Here is a 26,004-nt window from a genome sequence, read left to right on the forward strand (position 1 = left end):
AATTGCGTAAAATAGGCCTATTCTAGCCTTAAACTTTTTTAACGTCAAAACAGAATATCTCCTTTTTTTCATTTATAATGTAGTCTATTGATATTTTTATTTATCATCATTTACTGTTTCTATATTCACTATTTCATATTTGTAGCTTATATTTTAAACTGCATTTACAGTGAAAAGATTAGGTACTTTATTTTGATGCTTTTCCAGCGCGCTCTCTCGGTCTCCAAATTAAATTCACTTACGTTTCCACTTGCGCTTCTATGCCAAGACTAATCCCCTCATCCAAGTATCGCTGGTTTATTTCCTAACTCCAAATGATTAACAACAAATTAATTCCGCTCCAGTCCGCAGCTCTATTCTGCGTCAGGTTTTGGCATTGACTTGCGTTTGAATAGCTGTGGGTGACAGACTTACAACAGCGCTGAGATAGCAAACGCGTGATCTTTCTCTTTCAGACCAAACGCTGCGGGCTACACGCCGGGGATTGCTGGAAATATTACATTTCTACCGGACAATAAGAGTTTCCTTTAACGGATTCCAGAGGCTGGACTCCTCAAATCTGAGGCAGCGACGCGCGCACCAAACAAACGTTCGTGCCTTTTTGTCCACGCGCTCAGGAGCGTGTTCATTCTACTGGCGCAGCACTGAATAACTATTGTAGCGGTAGGTGATTGATAAGGCAAGTGTTTCCAGCCCAGACAAACACGTTTTCATAAGACACAGCTGGTTGCGCTGGCGTGGACTGTTTTTGCCATCATTTGTTAGACATAAGGCAGTTTATCCCCGCTTATTGCAAACGACTTCTTGGATACTGGATGGCTGTCCGAAGGGGAATACAACGGCTGCAGGACCAAGCCGGGAATGACATTTGTTCACGAGCTGCATAAACGAGCTTTGTTGCGCGGTGTTTTTACCCGGGGACAGGTGTCGTTGTGTACGTTGGGGCGGGGGGTTAGTTGTTGGGGGTTTGGACACAGTTGTCTTAAGGATGTCAGATCAGGGATCAGATCTACACAGAGACAGGTGCGATAGAGAGGAGTAGATTTCACGCGGACCCCTCCTCTCTTCTCTCTTCTCCTCTCAGTCATTCTGGATTATAGTCCCGAGGAGGCGAGTCATTCACAGAGAATCGGGCTCACCGTTTCCCGCGGCTGTTAGTGTCGGTAAGTGTGCTGGTTTTTCAAATTATAAGCTCCTGTTCTGGATTGTAGTGGCTAGTTGTTACGGGTTTTTCCTCTGCATCTCAGTGTTGCGATGATGGGTTTGGTTCTGCGCGCGCCCCTGAATAGTGCTGTTTCAACACTAATTAATTAGTCTTAGAATATTGTTCAGACGTGTTATGATTCTTCTTTAATGAGGTATTGCACTTATGTAATTAAAGAAATGCGTTTTTGTATTTAGACATAATTTAGAGAGTTGTTAGTCGTTGTTCTGACTTGATTTTGCCCATGAAATTCGGGTTGCGTTGAAGCCTTACGCATGGTGGAACAGAATTAAATAATTAAGTTCACATTTTACAGTAGCTGAGGTTCATTTGTCTTGAGAATATTTGTTTTGGAAACAATTTCACTTTACCTGCAGTATTTTCTTTTTTTTAATACATTTTGCAATTAGATTGACATTATTTTATTACATTCAAGTCTTAAAAGATTGTCTTCATTTTAGGTCTCTCATATGCCTCAATTTATTATTTTTATAGCTCTTCTGCTCTCAGTTTGACTGCATTTGTGCAGTCTTTTACAAGTGGTTAAGTGCATTTCTCAAAACTGAGTGTACTTCCTCCAAACTCTTCACAGTTATCTCTTCCTTCTTGACACAGCAATTAATCTCAAATGCACTTAAATCACCTTAACAAATGAACTCATTCTGCCATAACCTAACTAACATTCACACCCATCAAGACACTGAGCATTACAAGATCTTTTTTTTTTTTTTTTTTTAAAGAAACCAGAAGCCTTTTGTAAAACAATAATGACAGCTCTTTGTGTTGCATGCAGTACAAGGAAAATAAAAACTACTTTTTACATATGATGATTCCACTATAAAAATGTAGCTCTGATACTGTAAAACAAAAACAAGTGTCTGCACATATCTGTGCAACAGATCCACCTTTAATCAAATGGACTGGCACCAATATATATAATGCTTCTATATCACTTGCTCTTGGCATGCTTGATCAGTCCCAGTCAGTCATGTTTACATGATATTTCAAATATGGGCTCTTTTGAAGTGATGAAGATGATAATGAAATTGACATAGCAAAATGTTGTCAGCTATAAGGGAAATCATGTGGTAGGCCTTGTTGGCCTTTTCTTTCTTTCTTTCTTAATTTCATAGAGTGGTATATGAGTTAGAGAAGATTTAATGAATTTTGAAAGATGTGGTCATTGAATGCAGTAACAAAATGATCTATAGTTCAGTCTGCATGTTCTTCTGGTTTTCTGACTGTCTAAAGATTTTTGTAAACACACTAGGTATTTAGAAAAGCAGTTCTAACCAAAACCAATTGTAAAAACTGTGTACGGTAGCTGTTAAATTAAACGTATAGGTGTCATTGTTCTTTCCCCATTCACCCTGTTTCTCATGAGCTGACATTTAGAGCTGCACTCTTAAAAATAAAGGTTCCAAGTACAACCAAAAGGATTTTGCAGCCGTATTTCATAGCAGGACCTATTTAAGTTCCACAAAGACCCATTTATTCTGTGGTTCTTGTGCTTTTAGAACCCACACAGTACACTGATCTGAAAACCCTAGAATGAAACATCAAGAGCTCTTTTAGTCTCCAAAGACCCACATAGCTCATATACAATGGTTCTTGATTGGCACCTTGAATCTAAGAGAGTGTGTGTTTGCCTTAGTATGGTTGGTGGGTGTTTATGTGTGTTTGTTTTAGTTGCTGTGTCATGCAGGTGTTTGAATATACACCTATTCAACAGCTGTTCGTATTCCACCAACTAAGTGGGTCGCGCTGTGTCAGAATAGTATTTTTAATCTTCCTTTCTCAACGTGAGGGTGAACTTTCATGAATGGCTGGCTCTTCAGCCCTGGTCCGTCTGCCGCCTCGCTGTGAGACACGGTTTTTGTCATAGTCCCCCTGTTTCAAATTCAAATAGCCATTGCACTGTCTTTTGTTATCCTTCAAGGTTTGTGGACTGGAAAAAGAGAATGAAGTGAGTGAAGTCCCTGAGGGTGAAATCATTTTAAAAGAACCCGGGAGAAAGAGCAGATGAGAAAGTAGGTGAAAAGAGGATTTGCCATGTGGAGACGATGTCCTTTAGTGAAGGAAAGGTAAGATATGGATAGGATAGCAGCCTGCTTTCTCCACCAACAACACTGGCTTATTGGACAAGAATTGTTCTTTGAAGCAAAAACTCAATTTTCTTACTGTCTATGTGACTAAAGGTCTCAAGCTCGATAGCAGTCATTAGAGATGTTCAGTTTTTGCATTGTGAATTGGGTTATTATCATCCATCTTCTTTGTTTGGTTTCAGTCCAGCTTAAGCGCTCACATTTTTTCATTTCGACAATCCCTGAGGCCCATGATTCATGACTGAGGGTGGCATTTGTGTGAGCTTGCCATTGACCTCTTCGAGCGCACATACAAAACCACTCATTACACACTGAATTATCATTAGCACCACAGCACACAATGTGTGAAGTGCACAGGAAGTGTACAACTTGGAATAGATCGGTTTCAGTGTTCCCTTTTTAACTCCAGTTTTTGCGCTGCACAGTTTTTATGAGCAAGAGATGAAACAGCCACTTGCTCTGTAGTTGGATCGATGATGTATAAGAGTGCCAACGATATTTAAAAAATATAGTTTAAAACATTTCATTTCAGCAAGTTCTTAGAAATTTGCTCTTTGTATTCATTTAAAAAATTAAATTTTTATGAAAAGCTTCAGTTTGATAACTCTAAAAATGTCAAGTGGTGTAACCATTAAGTGCAAAAAAAACACATTATCTATTATTTTCCAAATGTTTTTAAATATTCTTTTAAAGGTGGTTGGAATTTTAATAAATTAATTAGGGCCTGTGAGATATTTTAATAGACTTCTTATCGACCTTGCCACATAGTCTATTAAATAATTTCCCGTTAAATGTTTTTTTTTTTAGTTTTTTTTTTCCTTTATTTTAATATCAGGACATCAGAATTTCACCCTAACATTTTAGCCTGTATGTCCCCCTCAAAAAGGAATAATAAATTCATCAAAATGTGTTTTTTTTTCATTCAGAAATGAAAACATGCTTATTATAAAACAGGTGTATTTTAATGTATCTTTGAATAAACTGAGAGGACAAAAAGTTAGTCGTGTCAATGACCCAGTTATTTTTCTGTTCTTGTTCTCAACAACTTCAATTCCGCTGCTGCCGGTGTCTTTAATGCACTTTACATCTTAACAGACTGTTCAGCGGAGCCGTTCTAATCCCCAGCAAACACAGAGCTGTTTTATTACCAGCCTTAGGTCGAGATGTGCAACTTTCCCAACATTCTCTGAGCTCGAGCAACCCTCCTGCTGATTTTACTGGGATGTAATTCGAAGGATATTCTGAAATGTGATTGGGAGGGATTAGAAGAGGTGGATGAAGGGAAATGGAGAGAGTGTTCCAAGTTTTCTTGAATAGGTGCCCTGTTCAAGTGCGCCCTTTCCCCCCAACAGCCGCACTTCACCCCTCAGTGCAAGTGTTGAGGCCAGTGTGCCGAGGGAACAGGTGCTCCGGGCACAGGGGGCACACGCGCGGACAAACACACATGCACGCTTACAGTTGCCCTTGGGGTTTTGCGTCACCTGCGGCTGCTTAACCCCCCCCCCACCCCCCGTGGACCCTTTTCGGGGCGGTCCGTGGCCGGAGGGGCGCCATTCATTCGTACTCCCCAACGAAGGGCCCCTTAACTCCCTCCATGTCATTTGCGTCCTCTTTATCGGTCTTTTACTGTCATCCGGTTTCCTTCCCTTTTCTTTTTTTCCTTTTGTCAGCCCTCGATTTCTCTATATCTCAAACCGTCCCTTTCACCGTCCCTCCCTTTTTGGCACAGAGCTCTGTCTTTCTTTCTCTCCCTATGTCTTTCTGTCTCTCCCTCACTCTTGTCTTGATGTCAGACCCTTCCAGACAGAGTGCTTTCTCTCAGTGTGCTGTCAGGCTAAAGGACACTGCCCACTGGGGCTCTGAAAGGAACAAATTGACCGGAACAATGTTCTCACTTAGCATGTAGAGCTTGCCGAAAGAGAAGGTGAGAAGCACGCTGGGCCCGCACAGAAACCGCACGTTGAGATGCCCACCACCTTTCACTGGTCTCGTCTCACAATTCCCGTTTTCTCATCACACGTTTATGTCTGTTGAAGGTTAGTATAGGAGTCGCAGAGAGGGAGCAATAAATGCATTAACCAGTGACCTCTAAAAACCTTATTTCCCATGATTCTTCTGCCCCTGGAGGGTTAACCCTTCGCCTGACCTGCCATAAGGTGGTGCTGGAGGTCATGGCTCCTCCCATTAAAATGTAATGGAGCTTCTCTTCCATTCCCCCCTTCCCGAAGACCCCTTCTCCCTGCAGTTTTATCACACATCCATCTTTAATCTTTTTCTTTTTCTTTTCTACTTTTTTTTTCTGAGTTTTCACATCTTTCAACTGGAGCCTAGAATGAGTGAGCTTAGAATGCAAAAACCTCCTAATTAGGTGAGTGTGAACATTGTTACTTGGTCTGTTACTGTACAGAATGTTTCCTTTTCCTTTAACTTTCATTTTGTTTCTTTTTTTCCCTGCTCTCCGTTCTTTTCTTTTTCCTTTCCTTGAATTATCCTTTGTCCATTTATTTCTTTTTCTCCCTTTTCCTTGACTTTTCTTTTTGTTTTTTGCTCAATTTCTTTTACTTCCTTTTCCTTTGACTTCTCCCTCCTTGTCCTTGTTCTTTTTTTCTTTTGCTTCCTATCCCTTCCTTTTACTTCCTTTTGCGTATTTCTACTTCCTTCGCCTTTCCTTTTCTTTTTTCTCTTTCCTTTCCTTTCCTTTTTTTCATTTAATTTCTCCTTTTCTTTTGCTTTACATTTCTTTCCTTTTACTTCCGTTTCATTATATTTATACTTCTTTTCCTTTCCTTTCCCTTCCCTTCCCTATTACTTCTACTTCCTTTTCATTTGCCTTTCCATTTCCTTTGTTTTTCATTTCCTTTTTCTTTTCCTTTGCTTTCTTATTTCCTTCACTTCCCATTCCCCTTTATTCTCATCCCACCCTTCTCTTTTCGTCCAAGCTGATAGTCTTTACAGTTGTTGCATAAGCTACATAAATACACCTCTATGCGTAAACAGCAGGCAGGATATCAGAGATTGAAAGAGTTTTGTGTGCGGGGGGCTGTGTGTGACTCTTTCAGAACATAGAGAGAGCTGTGAAAGGAGATGCTGAATGCGATTCTAGGCCTTCGGCTGAGAGAACGAGGTGATGAGAAAAGATGGTGGGCGACAGGAGATTGTTAGCCTGCATGGGCGTGAATAAACAGAGCAAGTGTGTGTGTGTGTGTGTGTGAGAGAGAGACAGAGAATGTGTGAGAGGGTAAGAAAGAGTGTAATAGAAAAAACTAGATTGTATGTGTGTGAATGTGTTTCACTGCCGCCTTTGCTCATTCTCTGGGGTCCAGTCACATCTCTCTCATGCAGTGGCGGCAGAAAGATTTGTTAATGAGGGGAGATGCTAACAAGAGGCAAAAATGAGGATCTGGAAAAACACTGCCAGTCAGAGAAGAAAGAGGCTGGTTGGTACTGTAACCCATACGCTCACATAAGATACACATTTACACCTGATATTACCATTCATATCATTCTCATGTGATCCAATCACAAGTGGTCAAATGAGACATCGGTGTATACACCTGTTTTTTTATTTGCATCTCAAATGTGCCTCTTGTGAACACTGTGATCGGGTTTCAAGGGAGGGTCTCTAATTTTGTGATTTCTTATGCTTGTGTATCGCTGCATGTTGATAAAGTGTATAAAAAATTATTGCTTTCAGAAATGTAACACATTTTGGTCTGAATTTCAGATAAATGCTTTGCATGATCTGTGTTGCTGCATGTTGATATCAGTCAAACCAGAGACGTTCTGTGAATCCTTATGGATGTATGCAAATGAGCATTCCCAGATTATTTTTGTTTTTTGTTTTGCTTTTTAACATTTATTTCATTTTATATTTTTATGATTAATTAGCTTTTCAACAACTCATGAACCCCCTTGCAGTTCCCTCACGATCCTTAGGGGGTTGCAAACCCCATTTTTAGAGCAAGCTTTGATTGACGGGTAAAAGAACAGTCCTTCACTATTGTCCAGGACTTATTAGCAGTTTGCACTACAGATATGATAGGGCCACATGTTTTCAACTACCTCCAAATGTGGTTTGAATCAGATAAACATTTTGTACTCAGTTTACACCCATATTTAGCACTGTACCCCTCACCCAAGATTTATCTTAACACCAGGTGTCATATTAAACAGATTTACACACCCTACATCTGTTTTTTTTTCTCTTCATCTCACCTCAGGCTACATCTGTCTATCACTCTTGATCTCACCTACACACTCACACTCACACTCACACACACACACACACCACAACACACAAATCTCACATTGTTGCTTGGTGTTTTTGGCTGGCACTGCTCTGCAGCTGGTGTGAGAACACAGTCTCTCAGGTAGACAGGAAGTGTGTGTGTTGATGAGGAGGATGAAGCCGTAGATGACTCACTGAGCCTCTGAGGACACATTCCCGCTTTTCTGTGGTTAAAAACACCTGAGGATGTTCGTTTTACAGCCTCTCTTTGTCCCCACAGAGGTGTTTTTACCCAGAACACAAGTCTGTCTTTCCTCTTAACTGGAAATCTGTTAGGAAGAGTTGTTTGCACAGTGCAGCGCCACTGTTAAATGTTTAACCATCTCTGTGTTTATGGACTTTGCTTTTCCTCTTATTCTTCTGTCCTTTCTGTCTCTGTCCAAGCGGCTCGTTCTCAGCCTCAAGGTAATTAACAGCGTACCGCATTCTGTGACCCGCAGGATGCAATCATGCATGAGCGAGGGAGAGAGACTGAACAAAGTAGCCCTGAAATGAATGTGGGGCTCAAGATGGGAAAGGGAGAAGGAGGGAGAGGGCAAAGGACAGAGGGCAGGAAGAGAGATGCCAGGCAGTGAGGTAATCCTGAGAGCGGATGAGAAAAATGAGCAAGAGATGGGGCTCTGGAGAGGGATTGTGGGTGTTTAACGGACAGGCGGGATGCTGGCGGCTGAAAAACATTTAAATCAAGAACTCAGAGGAACCAATTAATGTATAGAAACCTTGGAGTTCCTGCACAAATCAGCTCACAGAGCCAAACAGAACCCATGCTGTGGAGTGCATCTGGTGACGACTACTCTCTCTCTTTGGGTAAATCTCATGAAAATGTGTCCCAGTTATATTTTTCCCACATTAAGAAAATAAGAAATTATATTTCCCTATGAAAAATGAGGCACGTATTTGTACTGTCAAAATCTAACATTGTTTATTACATTTAAGCACATTTTCCCTCTAAATTCTCATTGCTCTTAATGATGATTCTCATTACTGTAATACTGTTTTGCTCTTTTTGTATGTTTTCCATCTTAAAACAATCAATGCATTATTTTAGAAATATATATTCTATATATAAAACCCACACACAAACACACATTTATTAATATGTGACCGTGGACCACAAAACCAGTCATAAGGTTTGTTGGATAGGAACATATTTGGCTGAGATACAACTATTTGAACATCTGGAAACTAAGGGTGCAAAAAAAATCAAAATATTGAGAAAATCGCCTTTAAAGTTGTCCAAATGAAGTTCTTAGCAATGCATATTACTAATCGAAAATTAAATTTTGATATATTTACAGTAGGAAATATACAAAATATCATCATGGAACATAATCTTAATATCCTAATGATTTTTGGCATAGAAGAAAAATTGATAATTTTGACCCATACAGTGTATTGTTGGCTATTGCGACAAATATACCCGTGCTACTTATGACTGGTTTTGTGGTCCAGGGTCACACATATTATATAATAAGTAGGCTATAACAAGTCAAGTCACCTTTATTTATATAGCGCTTTTAACAATACAGATTGTCAAAGCAACTTCATAGTGTGTCAATAATGTAAAATGACAAGATTAATCACTCAATTTTCAGTTAAAGGCATTACATTATTGAATTCAATGATGTCATTGTCCAGTTCAGTTCAGTTTAAACAGTATCTGTGCAATCAAGTCGACGATATCGCTGGAAATTAAGTGTCCCCAACTGAGCAAGCCAGAGGTGACAGCGGCAAGGAACCAAAACTCCATCGGTGACAGAATGGAGAAAAAAAAAAACCTTGGGAGAAACCAGGCTCAGTCGGGGGGCCAGTTCTCCTCTGGCCAGACGAACCAGCAGTTCAATTCCAACTGCAGCAAAATCAGATTGTGTGGAGGACTCATCTGGTTCCCGAGGTCTTGTCCCGATGGCCGTCTAGGTGACGAGGTCTTCACTAGGGATCTGTCTCTGGGGCTCATCGAGGTGTCCTGATCTCTGCTGACGTTCAGGGCTGTAGAAGTCATCTCTAGGTGCTGGTCCACCATTTGATCTGGATACTGACTGGATCCGGGTGACTGCAGTAACTATCTGATCTGGTTACGGACCGGATCGGATGGATACAGTGATCTTGGAATAAGAAAGAAACAGACTAATATTAGCGTAGATGCCATTCTTCTTACGATGTAACAAGTACATCGGGTGTTATGGGAAATGTTCCCGGTTCTGGTTGAACTAATTAATGCAGCCTAACAATCCTTTAACGGATTTGAAAATTAGAAGCGTATTAGTATGTTATGTGTACGCCAGGTTAAAGAGATGGGTCTTTAATCTATATTTAACTACAGGGATGTGATATCTATGAATTAGGGCTGTGCAATTAATGGTATTCGATTATCATGCGCATCTCGTCAGTAAAGCCGGTTTCGTGATTACCAGGTGATGGCGATTTACTGCTAATCACGAAACCGGCTTTACTGACGAGATGCGCATGATAATCGAATACCATTAATTGCACAGCCCTACTATGAATACTGTTATGACCGAGTTTCATTAAGTCAAATGGATTTCAAAAGACATGAGCTATAAGATTGCATTATAAAGACTTGTTGGTGAACTGCTTTAATGTATCATTAGGTATTTTTCATATTGCAATTAGTTTTACATGATTTTTCGTTATAGCGTTGTTAATGTCTTGTGTAGGTTCATCTCTCTCTGACTGTCTCTGAACGTTCAATAAAACTTTATTGGCATGACTACTGCAATACAATACAACGAAGGGCTATTCATGACTTTAACTACAGACAAGAAATAATGTACCAGCAGATCGTAGATTCGTAGTGATTGGAGCTTATGGAGGGTGAAAGAGAACACTTAATATTGAACCAGAGATGAAAAGATATCACTCTTGTGCTGAGGAGAATGGTTTGAGTGTGTGTGTGTGTGTGTGTGTGTGAGTGGCAGAGGCCATCTGGAGGCAACAGGTCTAGTGTCAGCGGGCAGTTGCTGTAACACAGTCTGGTGCTCCCTTGGGATGATGTCAGACACACACACACATAGACACCATACGAATCAATCTGGCGTTCAACTGAAACACCCTGACAAAAAGCCAAAAATCTTTGATGTTGAGTGTCCTCGCTTGTTAAGAGCACTTCTCCATGTGGGGAAAACACACAGCAATTTTGGGCTCGTGCATGTAAACAGAAGAGAGGGAAAATGGAGAGAGAGAGCTCTCATCCGTTTGATTAGGGATTACAATTCTTGGTTTCAGATGATAATTTGCTAATGTATTTCAAATCAATTGCAGCACATTCACAGTGATGGATTTTGCTCTAGTGAAGAGGAATAATGCTAATCAGATTCTGTAGCCTTTTTTTGTGTGCGTGTGTGTGTGTGTGGTGGCATATTTGTATGTAAATGTTTTTCACCCCCATGTGCTCATAAGGACCTGAATGGATTTGTGTTTGAATCGTTTAGTGAGACAGGAGCCTGACTGCTCACCCCGCTGTCAGGCTTCGATGTTTCCTCTCCTCTGAAATCCCCCATGTGAATATTCATACCCCCTTTCAAGCCTTTTAATAACTTGTTTTTGTGGTCAGCATCAGAGGCGGCTGGCATTTCTGTGTCAGGCCGAATAGAAAAAGAGAGACAGAGGGGGAGAGAGAGTGACAGATTTTCTGAGTTGAGCTGTGAAGCTTAGCTCAGACGTTAGCATCGCTAACTCCTGCCTCAGCATGCTAAATCCTGCAAGCGTTTCTTTTGGTTTTGTCATTTTGCACTCACAGAGCACAATGTCATGCTGCAAAACAAACTTTTTCCTTCACTGGCATTTTGTTGCGTCGAACAGTAAAAATTTGTAAACATCTTTAACAAAGTAGTTAGCTAAAATGAAAATTCTGACATTTACTCACCCTCATGTCATTCCAAACCTGTATGTATGTCTGTCTTTCTTCTGAGGGACAGAAAAGAATATATTCTGAAGAATGTTGGTAAGCAAACAATTTTGCTTACTTTTGACTTCATTTGTATGGGGAAAAAACATACAAACAAAAAGCTTTATTATATTTATGCTTAAAATAGGGAAAAAGATTTTTGATGTAAGGTGTGTTTTCTGAAACGGGTCTTAAAGGGATAGTTCACCCAAGAATGAAAATTCTGTCATAGTTTTTTCACCCTTGTGCTGTTCCAAACATGCTGAACACAAAAGATGAGACAAATGTTGGTAACCGACAGTTTTGCTTACCATTAATCTCCATCATGTGGACCAAATAAGACTGAGGCATTTCTCAAAATATCTTACAACAAGAAAAAATGAATTTCCAATTAAGTAAAATGTTGTTTCTAAAAACAAGTCTTATTATCGCATGCATTTATGACTTAAATTGAATTCATTTTAATCACTGAATTAGTGAGTGGTACTCGCGAACCAAATTAGGCGAATTTATAAATTAATCATTCTTTTGAGTTAGTTCTTCTCAGTGAATTGGTTCAGTTCACAAATCTGAATTGATTCTTGAGTTAAACTCACTGACTATGTTATTAACAGCTCAATGGTGGGCAAGATTATTACTGAATATTGCCTTCATGTTATACTGATTACTTCTATGGTGGTGTTTGTCATTTTTGTAGCCTGACACAATAAATACAACATCATACCGTTTTGGAACAACATGAGGGTGAATAAATGATGACAGAAATGTCATTTTTTTGGCTGAACTATCTCCTGTGAGCTTTTGAGAGATCTATAAATACTTGTAGCTCCTATTTTCTGTCCGTTATCTTAAAGAACAGAATTAGTCTCTTCTTCTCCTTTCTCAGCACACACAGACTTTTGGCATAAGAGAGCCTTGTATCCCGGGCAGACAGCCTGGCAATCATGTGACACACTCTTCCTCTTTGTGCCGTAGGGACATCTCTCTTTCTTTCACACACATATACACACACACACATACAAAGTCACAGAATCCTTGTTTATGCTTTGCTCACAGCCTAACCTTTAAACAATTATCTACTTGCTTAGTATAAATAGCATAGCATGTCACTCCTGCTTTATTTCACCTCTCCCTCAGCCTACCCAGCACCACCGCCGCTGCTGTCCTCAAGGAAACTTGATACTGCCAGTGTAAACTCTAGAAATGATCAGCCGGAGACCATCGTCCCTGAGAACGCTCTGCTCTGTCCTCCTGCCCCATGTCTGTCATGACTTCGAGGTCTGCAAGGGGTTACATGAAGCACAACACACTGTAGCATCGGGTCACCACATTAGCGCTGGTCGACATGCGGCTCCTCTCTGCGCCGAGGGAGCCACAAGGGCTGGTGTGGAAATACTGAGCAAATTGGCTGGGATTTTTAAACCTTTCCAGATCACGCTAGGAATATGTTGTGGTAAACAATCTCAAGTGCTTTTTTTTAATGCTAGGTTTATTGATGAATCTCTGTATGAGGGAGTTTAATTGCATAGCTGCAGGGTCGACTGCACAATCTCTCCGACACGGGAGAGCGCTGGCTCTGCCAAATGTTAAAGATGGCACTTGGGCTTTTAAGGCCGCTGCCTTTCTTTCTCTCATGCTGGCTTGTTTAGGGTGGTTTCACCTGCCTTGTATCTCACGACTGTCGTCGGTACCATAAGTGGTGACAACAAAGTTTCTTTGAAGCAGCGCTGCGGAGGAACAGTCTGGTTTTCACGCTAGTTATGGAAGAACAGCTTGGGGCTCCTTGGGTCAGATTTCTCCACTTATTTATGAGATAAGACTCTCCGGGACAGCTGGGCCAGTTGTTCGTTTTCACAACCTCATTCTCGCGCTTTCTCTCACATCCCCTTTTAACGTTTCGCACGGGTCCACTGAAGGTAAACATTCTCTACGCTGCGATGTTTAGTTCTATAAACAGACTGTAAGCTAAACCTAACAAATGCTTGAAAGTCAGATTTGTCAATGGACGTCAAACATGCAACACACAGGCATAATAAACCCCTGCTACTGAACGCAAAAAGCACACACATGAGACATGACTAATTACCATGTGGCGTCAATAAAAAAACACTAGAATTCCCCACGGTGAAAATTAATCGAGCCTAAAAGTGTGATGAAAGTGAGAGATTATGGCTCTGACAGTATGGCCAGGGACCATTCATGGACTGTCTGATGCATATTGCTCATACTGGCAAGTACGTTCTCTCAATCACTGGCTCGAGTTAAGGCTGGGTGTTAATTTGATTCAGTTTGATTCTAATTCACAAGCTCTCAGTTCCAATTTGGTTTCATTCTGATTCGTTTCTTTTGGGTATACACTATTGTTCAAAAAGTTGTTGTTTCTGCAATGTTTCTTATGCTCACCGAAGCTGTATTTGGTTGATCAAAAATACAGTAGAAACAGTATTTTTTTTTTTTTTTTTTAGTATATTTTAAAATGTAATTTATTCCTGTGATGGCAAAGCTGAATTTTTAGCAGTCATTAATCCAGTCTTTAATGTCACATTATTCTTCAGAAATAGTTTTAATATACTGATTTGGTGCCCAGAAAACACATTTTGATATAATGATTTAACATTTTGATATAATGTAATCAGTGAATTCAAATGAAAAAACTTAACGATTTAATAAAATAACTCTTATAGTAAACACTGGAGATGCAAATGTGGCATTTATGTCTTTGTCATCCATGTCTGAAGAAAAACTGAAAGTCATTGTTTGCTTTCACCTGCATCTTTACATAACTGCTCATCTTGGAGCTGAGTTATTGAGAAGGAGCAATAGATGAGAGAATGTGAAATTGTGTGTTTGACTCTCTTTTGGAGACAGTCTTCTGCATCAGCAGCAGCAGCAGCAGCGGGTGTTGTGGCATTGCCCCATTTGCCTGTCAGATTGAAACCGGCAGCTTCTGAAAAAGGGAACGGCTGAGCACGGCCTCGGCATCTCTGCAGGCAGCTGCTGCTTGGAGCCGTTCATTAATATAATAACTCAGCTCTGTATTTCTCCTCAGCCTCTGTCTCTTTCTCACCCCTCTGTGAGAGTTCACCGCTGGTGGAGCTGTGTGAAGCTGAGAGTTCAGACCTCAACCTGGAGGAGCTTCACTCAGTATGTCGCTTGTCTTTTATGTTTACACCCGAAGTCAACATCTAAGCATTTTTAGTTCTTTCATTCTCGATCTCTCCCTCTCTTTAGACTCATTCTTTCTCTCTGTGCTACTTGTAGATTTTTTTTCATGTCGGAAAGATAATATGAGACTTTTTTTCTTGTTTGCTTCAAATGAGCTTCTGTCTTTCTCTTGCTTTTCCTGTTTCTTTCTCTCTTTGTACCACAAGAACAATGTGCCAGTTGCAAAGCGCAAAACTGAAACCCTTACGACCCTGTAGTTGTGTGTGCACATACACGCACTGGTCTCTGGAGCCACTGTGAGCCACATTTGCAGGCCGCTCTCATACTTAACAGGTTAATTAGAGGATTTGTGTTAATGATCCGAGATTCTGATTAGACAGGCCACTATGCGTTCGTACCCTGTAGGGCTGCATGATTATGACAGATTATAACTGTGAATTATTTCTGTTGATACTGTAATCATGATTATTAAATTCGATTAATAGAATTTGCTTTTAGAGAAGTCAGATGTAGTTAGACCGAAATCATCCAGGCAGATTAATTGCTTGAAAATTAGTCAGAGATTATCAGCAATTGTTTCAGTTCCAAAAATACTTAATCAGCTTTGTTCATTGTTTGGTAAACAATTACTGTTTCAGTTGTTTTAGTGAATGATTTTAAGTAGGCTAAATATTGAAAATTAATATTATTAAAAAAAGATGCACGGTGGTATAATACTATGTGTATATATACTATGTGCACTGGTTTGGGTGGTTTATGGGGACACAAATTTGTATGAGGACACTTCCTATGTCCCCGTAATAAGTTTTCTGTAAGGGGTAGGTTTAGGTGTAGGGCAATGGAAAATACAATTTGTACAGTATAAAAACCATTATGTCTATGGAGAGTCCCTGTAAACCACCAATATCAACGTATGTATGCATGTATGTATGTTGTACAGAATAGACACAAATACAAAACACTATGATGATAATAACAAAGCAAAAAACATTATTTTAACATCAAAATCTAAGAAGAAATAATTATTTAAATGAAATGTCAGTTTATGGTTTTTGACCCAAGATTAATTGTTTTTTACTACAAAAAGCTGTACATTTAACAGCATTTTGCTGTAAAATTCTATGAAATGTCCATTTAATATACTGTAGTTTTCACATCATACATTAAAGGAACTTAGTGGTAACCAGTTAACAGGTTTTTACCATAGCATTTCTAACCGTTAAAATTCTGATTCATTTTCACGGTGTTATTTCAGTAGTTTTTTTTGGACATTGGATTTTTTAAATTCAATCAAGACCAAACTGAAAGTGCCTAAATGGTTGATTTCACGCTGGCCCACTTAGTAGCAGGAAAAACAAAACTGTTGTTCACATTTTGAATAAATTATACACACAAAGTGAGCAACGTGACAATACCAGAGCACTCCCATCCCATTGCAATCACTGAAACTGTCACTGCAGGTTTGCACAGTTCCACCTGAAGTTTAGAACAGAAGTTAAACACAAAAACAGTCTACTGATGGCTAACAGTCTGGGTTAAACACCCCTGATTTGCCATTGCATTTGTGCACAATTGTGATTTTGGTTGTGAGGTTTTTTTTTTTCTTTTCTCTCGATGAATTGTGCCTTCCTAGTGGCCATGGTGCAATGATGGATGCAGGACTTGCCTTGGTGTGATTCTGGGCATTGGAGCTCAGTGCTCATCCTGGCCTGGCTCAGTAATGAAGCAGCAGGGTTCTCGCCTGTCGCTGTGAGGGTCTTATCAGCCGTACCTACCTAGCTGCTTCTTGACAGGCCGTGTGGCTTATGAGATCCCTGCGGAGACCCCCTTGACCCACTTAGACAACTTGCAGTAAGTATAAGTGAGTAGGGTGCTGATATCGTTTGAATCTGGAGTGCTTTTCCAGAATAAAGTGGACAGTGTTGCTGGCGTCTGCAAGAGACGAAGGATGTTTTAGCTGAAGACCTAAGCACACTAGATTAGAGTTAAAATATTGCTGTGATTACAGGGAGGGGTCTTGTATCCCAGACTGACTGTGTAGACGTGGGAATGGAGATGTGAGTCTGTTGTGTATTCAGGTCTGTTCCCCTGCTAAACCTTCCTGATTAATTCTTTCCAAGCTGAATCCTGAGAGAGTCACCTTTTTCCTTAATCACACTCTCTTTCTTTCTTTCTCTCTCTGTTGCTCTCTGTGTGGAGGTTTTTAAAAACAGTTTTTTTGCCATCTTAGCTGAACAAAACTGAAACCATCAATGTTTGTCAAACTAAAATTTAACATACTCTATGAAAGTATGCGAATGCAGATGCTTCTAGCTACAAAATGTATCAGAGTACACTTGATAGTGCAACACAAATACCATTCAAAAGTTTGGGATGGGTAAGATTTTTTTTCTTTTGCTCTACAAGGCTGCATTTTTTCCATCAAAAATAGAATAAAAACCGTAATATTAAAATCTAAAAAAACGTTTCTATTTCAGTATATTCTGAAATGTAATTTATTCATGTGATGTCACGTGATCCTTCAGAAATCATTCTAATTATGATTGGGTGCTTAAGAAACATTTCTTATCATTATCAATGTTAAAAACACTGATACATTTTCCAAGGTCCATTGATGAACAGAAAGTTCAAAAGAAGCGTTATTTTGTAAGTCTTTATCTCTTTCAATCAATTTAGTGCATCTATTTTGAATAAAAGTATTAATTAATTTTTTTTAAATAATCTTACCAACCCCAAACATTTGAATGGTAGTGTATGATATACCACTCCCTGATTAAACTTAGACTAAACAAGAAAAAAGTCGCAATATTTTGTAGGTTAATTTATTGAGAAATACTGCACGGTAAATTCTCTTTTAGGTTAACTGCTGTCACAGTGGTACAACCTACAGAAGAGGTTTGTTAGTGAAGATAATATTTGCGCTGGTCCAAGCATTTGCATACTTGCATATAGTATGGTTCCACTCTTTCTTTGTTACGGTTGTCAGATTTTGCAAAAAAAAAAGAAAAGAAAAAAGACTTAGCTTCTTGATGAGGACCCGGCTCTCCAGGGATCCCTTGGGCTCCAGCTGAGCTGACCTGAAGCAATTTCTCTGCATTGCATTACCATGCTCATTAATGATAGTGATTAGGACCATGAACAGCGGCTAAATCTTGACACTAGCAATCAGAGACTGGAACAGGACTGTAATTTCCTTAAGTCTCATTCTATCTGATATTAGTCGTGTTCGATAACCGTGTCTGATATCAGGCATATCTGGTTACCAGGCCCACACAGAATCTGCATGAAAATCTCAAAAAAATTAGACCACCCTTCTTTCAAAAGATGCCTACTGCTCCTTTTATTAAATATTTTGGCTAATTTGATTATTATTTCAGCTCTAAATAATCAAATAAGAATTCAGGATTCTCAACATCCATTCTGGAGAATTTTCCTCCCAAATCAGTGCTAGAAAATCCAACAGATACCTTCTGGGTCTGCTGATAACTTGATATCTATGTTACTGGCGTAGTCTTAAACTAGGTCATGAATACACTTCCAGCACATCTACGTGCTAAAGTGTTTAAACATGTTTAAGAGATGAGATCTGGTGGCGCTGAAAATGGAGATTGATCCCAACAATTAAGCGACACTTGCTAGCAGAGTCATGCTGATGTATTGCACTTCGGAAAGTTAATAATGGCTGTCTTGTTTTATACATCCAATAAAAAGCAGCAGGTGTAACGTCCTTAATATCAGTTGACGGCAAAGACCCGAAGACTCCCGACAAGCGGTTTGAAAAATAACCCACCTGCTTCCTCGCTGCTCAATTTGCGACTTTAAAGAGGCTTGGAGATGTAGCAAATGCAAAAACATAAACACGCCGTTTTAGGTAAACAGTTTTATGATAATTATCGCACAGAGAAGCACCCGTGCTTAAAAATGCAGATATGAAAAGTGAGCCTAAGAATGCAGGAGGAAAAGAGAGATGCGCCACGTGCAGGCTGCAGGAAATGGGGTTGTGTATTTTGATACAACCGGAACACACACAAATAGCTACGTTTTTCTGCTTATAATAGCATGAGGGAAAATGCTCCAGGGCCAATTGGGCCAATCACGTGTTTTGAGAGTATTTTGACAGTAATGACACTGCTTTATATAGAGGACAACATTATCCACTTGCCATTACGGAACCGGCTTAATATAGCGAGATGTGACCCTGCTAAAATGGCCCAGGAAGACATAATGCTGTCAGGACATGATATAGTTAGGCTTTGTAACTGTAGGGCAGCCTGATTAAGGCACTCTTAGGGGAAAGGGCACTTGGGGCTGATGCCCAGGTTAACAGCGGTCTAGCTTCCAGAGAAGTCCTAGAGTAGCTCTGCATCTAACCAGTGACCTGATTACCGCCAATTAAGTACATTGCATCAACGCAGCCATCCGGGGTGCCCAGAGAGGACCCCCGGGTAGGATGTCTAAATGTGCTGCGTGTGCTGATTTAGAAAGCACTGGTTGGAGAACTCTGGAGCTCTCTTTTGGGGATGGAGGGCAAGGCCATGAGGCCGTTTAAGTCCCTTGATGTGTGTTGGTGTGTGTCCTCTCCTTCAAGGGTTTTCAGTTGTGTTGAGTGCCTCTATTAGACCTTGAGTCTTACACAGAGAACCATAACTCAATGCAGTTCCCCTGCAGCCCTGTAGAGCAAGGTTTTGCATTTGCATTTTAATGCTGTTTTCAGATTTATTCGACATGACACTCTAGTTGTAGTAGATTTAACAATGGTTTTGATGGTTACAGTTTAGTTTTTACTTCATCTTTATATACTTATATTTTAGTAATTTTAGTTAGTATACAAGCCCTTTGAGGTAAGAATCTACATCTGTATTCACAAAGGAATTGCAAATATGGAAAGCAGTGTCTACTGCACAGAAATATCCCAAGATGCCCATTTTATTTGGTTTAAAGGGATAGTTAACTCAAAAACAGATTCTTTTACTCACCCTCATGTTGTTTCCAACCTTGTCATACAGGAAAAAGAAGATATTTTGGAAAAATCTGTTCACTGACAATAATATTCAGCATGGTCCAATATTGTTCTTGATATGGGCAACAGCATTTTCATTTTTGGTTGTGCATAATTCAAGTTTTTGTGAGGCTTTGATTCTAAAATCTAGTTTTTAATTTAAAGAGTTTTACCACTGTCAAGGCATAAAAAGTCTTGCATATGAGTACCTTATTTTTGAGTATCTTACATTACCTAAATCTCATCTATGTTCCTGAAACAAAGCAATTGCTGTATCTGTAAACTTTTGTAATCGTAAGTTTTGGAATCAAACTCACACAAACAGGATTAAATGCATAATTTTTAAAGTGTTTTTTTTTTTAAAGTTTGGACATATGACATGGTCTGAGATGTGAATCCTTCAGATGACCAAATCCTTACATGAAAGTTGCTTACAAAAGAATGAAGAGTGATCTGCAACCGACCTGCCAGTTGTTATGATTTAATTTCTGTCTGTTGTTGTTATCCATATCACCAGCATCTCAAGCCATATCGCCTGTGGGATGTCTTCACCCACTCAAGTCAGACTATTCCGCCATATGTTGAGTGCTCTGACTATTAAAATGATTAATTTATTATTGTGTTTTTTGTTTCTTTTTAGTTTTCGTTTGCTTTGCACTCATTATTTTATTGCAGGCTAAAGTATTGTTTTCAAACCAATAGTTTTCTGCTAACTTGTATATGAGGTTTGTGTGATTGTGTGAGAGTCGTTGGAGTCTCCAGCATGAGCTGCATAGTTTCCGCTACAGCATTCAGAGGTCTGTTTTGGAAGGACATAGTGTGCTTTTGGCCAGGAAACGTACATGGAGATGAAATGAATGAGCCTCTGGTGAGGGTTATGATGAAGGGTGAGGGAAAGTGAGGTTGGACGAGAGTTGGAGTCTGGGACTAAGGGGGATACGCACTTACACAAGCACACACATCCTGGAAGCCGTGTTCCTGAGTGGGAGGAAAAGAGGCCGATGGCTCTTAGTCAGATCATTACTGAGAATCATCATCATTTCCAATCAACCGTTGGAAGGAGTGTTTGAAAATGTGAGACAAAGCGTGGGGGTGTGACACTGTGTAACCGAATGACATGGCGTGTGTGTATATTTATTGCAATAAGAAGACTCATTTGTGTGGAGTGAAACAAGAGCGCAGACACTTGGATGGGTTTGATAGATTTTTAGCTCTGACTCCGGAACCGAGGAAGCCCCTGAGACACTCGTTACTTAATTAACCACAAAATTAGATGAATGATAAACAGAATAGAGAGAAGCTCTCCCCCTCTCTCTCCTTTTTTTTGTTTTCCACTAGAGACAAGATCTCTGACTGAGTTGCAGGCTATTTGCTGATTTGTCTGCAGAGGGAAATATGCTTTAGCCCAGGCACAATTACGCTGTTGGTGTTAAAACAATATTGCGGCTTTGAAGTCTAAAGTCTTATTTGTATGTGAAGCCTCTGATGATCACAGTAAATAGCTCTGATTATAGTACGGCTTCATCAACAGAAATGACGGAGGGATGTGGGGTTATTTTAAGTGTCTAAACTGAATACATTAAAGATGAACTCGGGGTTTCCTGCTGTACCAGTACCAGTTTGAACCGCATAACCCATGTGGATAAGTTAGCTATAATAAAGCATAAAACTGCATAAAGTCAAATGCTGATTCTGAGAGGGAGGGGAATTCAGTAATGCAGTTCATTCACACTTTCTGTGATGGTTCAGCATCAGTTGCGCTAAAGAAATATGCAAATCAAGTATCTGCTATAACATGACCACAAAATCGGATGGAACAGGAGTCGTCTTTTAATCGTTTCTGTCATGCCGTGATGTTAATATGGGTAGATGCCATATTGATTTTATGTGAATAAAAACGAGGCTGTGAGGGATAGACTTAATGGCTTTACAATGGCATGCACTCTATAAAGGTCCTTATAATAATTTTCAAACATTTTATGGAGGTTTTTGTCTACTGGAAGTTTTTTAGAAAGATGTTTTGTCAGCTGAACAATTGTTATGTTGTTAAACAGCAGTACGGTCCATTGAACACAATGTACTTCTGTTCCTTCCAGCATCGTTTTTTATTCCTGGCAGCAATTAAATATGGCACTACCTTGACTAAGGTCTGTTAGAATGAATGTTGAATATTTGTTCTGTCTGATGCTTTCACGTCAGTTAACATCGGTGCAAAGAACTGGTGCTAAGGGACTCTCGAGGAAGTTAAACAACAGCCTAGTACTGTTGGCTCCACCACGGACTCATGTTTGTATTCAACATTATTTATACAGTTTATTGCTTTATTAATCCTTAAAGTGACAGTTAGTGGCCTTCTCAGCTCATTAAAGTCTCCGTTTATTAAAATGTGGACATTACCACTTTTAAACTATTGCCATAGTTTAAACTATTGCCTTTGGCTAAGTGAAGACATATTAGGCTAGTGTTTGTCATGTAATAAGGTGTAATAAAAGATCGTGACAGTGACAGTGGCTGCTTTTAAATTGTATGGACTCATTTGGAAAGGTGGTTTTATATATTTATATTTATATATATATATATATATATATCTATATCTCATAATACAAAGCTCAGTTCCTGTATATTATTACAAATTGTTTAGTAATGAACCAAAAGACAATTTTTTTCAATTTGTCAGTTCTGTTCTATACTAAACTGTTTTAATGAAATTTGCATTACATTTTAAAAGTTTTATTAGTTAGTGAATTACGGTTGTCACATTCATTAATAATGGGTGTAAGTATTCACAAGGGGAGGTGTAACACCATATTTGGTGAGTGTGAATGTGCGCTCTGTTTGAACCTTTTGTGGAGACTGAATGCTTAATGAATTGGAGGAATCCGGCTTATAAGTCATTAAAACTCTTTTCTGTACTTTGTGCTTTTAATAAACATGAGATTGATTAGTATGCACATACACACCAAGGAGCAACCCAAATTCACTTCTTTCAAGATCTCCATATGCAAATATAGACTTTAAGAACTGGAAGAGTGTGAGAGAGGAAGATAAATACTCCAAATGGTATTAGAGTCATGTGTGGTTTTGTATGTGTGCGATCGGTCAAACTGAACTCTCGTTGATAATGTATCTAGGCTATGGGCCTCTTTCTGTCGCTGCATTGTTGCCATTGTTTTCCTCACACACTTTCCCAGCATGCATCAAGAGATTTCTCTCCCCCTGAGCTTTAATTAGTGTTCACACACGCTTCAATTAGTGGGAATAGACACAGTAAAACAGTGCCAAAATCTTTTATTCAAGAGAGAGAAAAAAAAAAGAGATTTTTGTATGCGAATAATACGCAGAATGGTTTCGGTGTGCGTGCGTGTTGGTGAAGTTTAATCTGTAGTTGTGGAACAGCACCAGACTTGGACACCACGAAACCACTGGAATCCGAATAAATTTGTACCGAACTCAAAGGTCGTGGTGTGGCCTCAGTGTGTGTGAGAATAGTTTCATACCAATATCTCGGAGTCATAGATTTTAAATAGCTTCATTTTTGTCAGCGCCATGTGCACTAGACAAAGAGCAGTGGTGCTCATGCGGGAACTGTGAGTTGATTTCGGGTGATCCGGTTTCCTCCTTTCATGCTATTATTTCCAGTGTTTTGGACGGTTTTTGTCCAAAAATACAATATAGACAGATAAATTGCTTTATTATTTCACTGGAGATGTATTTAAGTGTGTGTGTGTGTCTGTGTGATGTGTCTTGTGTTTTTCAGCAGCCCCAAACTGAAGTGTATGGCCCACATAAGGACTCTGTCCAACCACACAAGAATCGGCACTCAAATCAGAGTGCAACCGAGAAATCTCTAACAGATCACACACACACACACACAAACACTTAAGATCTGGCCTCATGCTCCATGTGGCTCTCCTCCAGTGGGATCTTGTACTCTCGGAAGTGGAGAATAGCATCTGTCTATGCCCAGGCTGAAATGAGATGGGCGTTTGTAGAGTTCTTCAGACGGTTGTTGAGAGAAGGGTATGGTTAACAGTGTTTGATTCAGCTTTGAACGGACACGGCTGAGCGGTCTTCTCTTATGTGAGCAGCACTGACCGCCACGGCCCTGGAGAGAGGCCATATTTCACCTGGAATCAGAGAGAAACACTCCTGAACTGAAGATTACTCAGCAGGGCCCACAGCGTCCATACAGCATCAGGGCTCAGTCGGCAAAATAGCTTGCCAGCTATGCAAACAGCATTATTGCTCATGATAAGTGTTGTCGTTATTTACCAAGAGCCGTAAATTGCAGCTGTCGTTCTAAACATTGACACGGGGCAACCACAAAGAACTGATAAGAAAAAGATGGAGAGACATGGTGGAAGCTCATAACAAAGAGATTTTTATTTTATTTTATTGTGTGTATGGTTTGTGTTATTTGTTTTGGATTTGTGTTTAGTTTTGTTTTGTTTGTTTTGATTTTGTGTTGCTTTTTGCTTTTTGTTTTGGTTGACTGTTTTGTTTTGTTTGATGGTTTGATTGTGTTTTGGTTTGGTTTTGTGTTGCTTTCTGTTTTGGTTGACTGTTTTGTTTTGTTTTGTTTTGTTTTGTTTGGTATTTTGATTTTGTGTTTTTTGTTTTGTTTAGTGATTTGGATTAGTTTTTGTTTTGCTTTTATTTTATTTTTTTTTCGTCTGTGGTTATGGTCCTGATATATCATGCAATATTAAGGTTAGTGCCATGTTTAATAATATTTTCCATACTGTATGTAAGTAATTATTTCATCTGGTTGCATTTTCATATTTTCTCAGGTGTTTTTGAAGAAAAATCTGAGACAAAGACATAACTGAGAACTCATGAAAACTGGGAGAAGTGTTGTCCCGGGCCCTGTGATGGGAGGGGCCCACTTAAGGTCCTGTATCGTGTAGCACTACTCACAGGGAGAGAGAAGTTGAGAGAAAAAGATGAGAGAGATATGAAGAAGACAAGAGAGAAAGACAGCAATTTAGAGGAGAGAGGAGGTAAAATGCGATAAGGAGCAGTGTAATGAATTCTAATGCATGAGAGAACAGAGAACATCAGCTTTTCACAGCCCTCCACTCTGTTTCCCAGCGGCCTCATCCTTATCTCCTCATCTCCCCGTTTTCCTCTTTCCTTCTCCTCCTCTAGTCACTCCCGGAAACTCAATATGTTTCTCAGCCGACCAATATGACGCAGATGTGACCAGGTGCAAATACAGAGACCATTTGTTACCATTGATTTACCACACTGTTAGAGCAGACATCACCTTGTATATCTCTATGTCTTGTCTGTCTCTTCTCTATCTCTCTCTTGATCCTTCTAAGGCTCTTGAACGTGACATCTTTCCCCTGTTCTAGTTGGGTCAGTATAAGCAGGAGGAAAAGCTTTGGTTCCACATGCATACACTAGCTGGAAGGAGTTTCTTTGATGGGGCATGAAGCCCAGGGGTCTGCAGCGTTGGACCGCCCTGCTTTGTGTGTGTGTGGTTTGCAGTCCTCCATGACTTGGCTGGATTTCTTCTATTAATACTCTGTTGGTACTGGCACAGTGAGGTGGAATAATACTGTTTCCCTTCACTCTCCCTATCAGCACTGAAGGAACGCTGATTAAGGAAAGAGAACAGAGCCTTAAAGTGGCTTAGCACAATGCAGGGTAGGGTTTTTAGGAAGCACCGCCTTTCCTGTGGCTCTACCTGGACATTTTGACACTTCTTTTCCATTAATGAAGGGATGTGAGTCAAGGAGTGACTCAGCATAGTGTCAGGCTATTTTAAGGTAATGCGTGACTTCAGCTTCTGATGAGAGATTTGATTTTTAGCCAATCCATGATCCTTATTCATGAAATGGAAGCAGAACAAATTTTGTAAAACCATTAGTAAATCGTAAAACCGTTTTATGTAAATTGTCCCATTGAAATGAGTGTGAAAATTTACATATGAATGGAATTTATGAACTATTTTCGGTATAAATTTGTTCTGCTTGTGTTTCATGAATAAAGCCAAATGCTTTAATTTTACATGTTGGTTTTGAGAAAGCTATCAAAGTTATTCAACTGGGCAGTCAGATTCCTGAAGACCAAATCGTAGACAAGTTTTAATCTTCAGTTTTCAGAAAGCTATTATGTGCTTTTTAATTTATTTAATTAATTTATTTATCTTGATGCAGTGAAACAGTCAATTAATCATCCAAATTAAAAGACATTTATTTTGACCTTCAGGAAATAATAGAAATTTTCAAACTCCCATCCGGCAAGCCTCCGAGGGGGCTGCAGGAGGGTTCTAGGGGATGCATCACACTAATAGTGGGTAGAAAAAAAGATGAACTTACAAAGGAAAGG

The 26,004-nt window shown here is 39.6% G+C and overlaps 1 protein-coding gene across 5 annotated transcripts in view; it reads left to right on the forward strand.

The window, feature by feature from the left end:
* Positions 1 to 225: 225 nt before the first annotated feature.
* sema6bb (sema domain, transmembrane domain (TM), and cytoplasmic domain, (semaphorin) 6Bb) overlaps positions 226 to 26,004 on the forward strand; it is a 125,286-nt gene continuing 99,507 nt past the window's right edge. Inside the window, exons 1-2 of one of the 5 annotated variants that reach the window (XM_058784511.1) lie at positions 227 to 1,163; positions 14,554 to 14,648. The gene's annotated coding sequence lies outside the window, so the exon portion shown is untranslated. Of the gene's footprint in view, positions 1,164 to 14,553; positions 14,649 to 26,004 lie in introns of all 5 variants that reach the window. The other 4 variants (XM_058784513.1, XM_058784517.1, XM_058784510.1 and 1 more) reach the window with 4 other exon arrangements.

The sequence above is a fragment of the Onychostoma macrolepis genome, chromosome 08 (genome assembly GCF_012432095.1).
Source record: "Onychostoma macrolepis isolate SWU-2019 chromosome 08, ASM1243209v1, whole genome shotgun sequence".
Taxonomy (NCBI): domain Eukaryota; kingdom Metazoa; phylum Chordata; class Actinopteri; order Cypriniformes; family Cyprinidae; genus Onychostoma; species Onychostoma macrolepis.